The sequence below is a fragment of the Nanorana parkeri genome, unplaced genomic scaffold (assembly GCF_000935625.1).
Source record: "Nanorana parkeri isolate BGI_ZX_2015 unplaced genomic scaffold, ASM93562v1 scaffold1630, whole genome shotgun sequence".
Taxonomy (NCBI): Eukaryota; Metazoa; Chordata; class Amphibia; order Anura; family Dicroglossidae; genus Nanorana; species Nanorana parkeri.
Genome location: NW_017307898.1, coordinates 316,981 through 318,936, shown reverse-complemented (window position 1 = coordinate 318,936; position 1,956 = coordinate 316,981).

The window sequence follows — 1,956 nt, the reverse complement described above, 5'->3', positions numbered from 1 at the left end:
GCGGAGCAGGTCTCGCCGGTATTTCTGCGGCACAACCAACTGTCGCTTGGGCACATGTTGAGGCCCCCTCCCTTCGGTCACCCGGTAGAGTAAACCCTGCTCCCACTCTATCTGCTCCCCCTCTAATCCCGCAGGATCAGTCCCTGCCCTCTCCCGGTAACCGGCCAAGGTGGGGTCTGTCAGGGTCTCCTGAGCAAAGTCAGTTGGGGAATCCCAGGGAAAAGGAGGTAGGGTCTGGTCAGGGATGGGTTCAGTAGTTCTTACCTGGGTCCCATCATCTAGTGCTCTTTCTACTCGTCTCGCTTGCTGCCGGGTGGTCACAGGGCAAGCCTCCTGCAATATATCCATGGGGAATGAAGAAGATAGATGCCCCAAGTCATTCCCAAGTAGCACATCCGCAGGTAAGTCTTTAAGCACACCCACATCACGGGATCCCGTGCCCCAATCCAGGTGCACATGGGCGGTAGAGATCCGTAGCACCTTTCCTCCGGGGTCAGGTGGCTTGTATGTGCCCAAGTTGGTTGCAGGCATAGCACCGGGGAGCCGCCCTAAGGGTGGATATGCTGGTGGTGGTACGAGGGGTGGATGAAGGAGCGACCGATTGGCCTGCTGGGACTGGGACCCTAGGGATCAATGCAGGTGATGGCTGGAGAACGGCGCGAGTCTCCAGGCATGCAGTCCTGCGGGCATCCACGTACTGATCTGCCAGCTCAGCTGCCTTGTCCACTGTGCGAGGTTTCCGATCCCAGACCCATTCACGAACTTCCATGGGGGACTGTTCATAAAATTGTTCCAGGAGAATGAGCTGTGTGGCATCTGCGAGGGTGGTTGCTTGGCATCCGGAAAACCAAGCGTCGACAGAGCGGGCCATCTGATGTGCCCATTCCGTGTAGGGCTGGCCTTTCCTCCATCTTAGGTTACGGAATTTTATGCGACGTGCCTCAGGAGTTATGGCATATCGGGCCAACAGTCTCTCCTTGACCCGCTCATAATTATTTTTGTCCTCCCCAGGTATAGCTTCAAAAGCATCCAGGGCACGACCGGAGAGTTTGCTGATTAAGATGGTGACCCAGTCTGCTTTATCAATGCCCTGAAGGTCACACTGTGTCTCAAAGACCTGCATGTAGCGGTCGATCTGCTCTGCTCCGTCCTGGAAGGACCGGAATGCTGCATATGGGAGTTTCTTACGGCATCCCCGCTCAGCTGCAGCAATGCCTCCGATCGCCTTCTGCAGCTCCAACATTTTTAGCTGCGTAGTGTCCGCGATGATCCGGGTCATCACTTCTTCATGTGGAGTGGTTGCATAGAGCGCCAATCGCCACTGAATATCTCGCTGCAGCTCCGACATCTCAATGCCTTCTGTGGTCGGCTCACTAGCCCGATCGCAGGTCCTGTCACCTTCCATGAGCTCAGCAATCAGCGTGGACTTGGACTTGTTTCTGGCTCTTTGTCCACGGGATTCCAATAGTTCCTTGAGGGTGCTCCGTTTAAGACTGGAGTAGAGAATCTCCATCCGATGAGGTCACGGTGGTGGTTTGAAGGTTCCAGATACAGGGAATCATCCCACCGCTTGCCACCAATGTGACGGACTCCCTGATACCCCGATTGGATATCTCCGTCTTCAGCCTATTCCCTGAGTGCTGGAACTAGAAGCGGTGACTATAGCATGGAAGGCTTACTCCAAGGGGGTGATTTACTAACCTAAACACACGCACGCACCAGGTGTGTGATTTTCACACAGCAAAACGTATTTATCAACCAAAAAGTCTCTAAAAGCATATTTCCACTAATGCCATATATGGAAAAATCATGCACATGATGCATATATAATGCTGCTTCACAGTTTAGACAAAAATGGTTAGCTAATGTATTTACATTCCTGCATTCATCAACGCAAGCAACATAACATAGAGCTAATTTACACCACATTACCTTGCAATTCATTGCAGGGCTTTG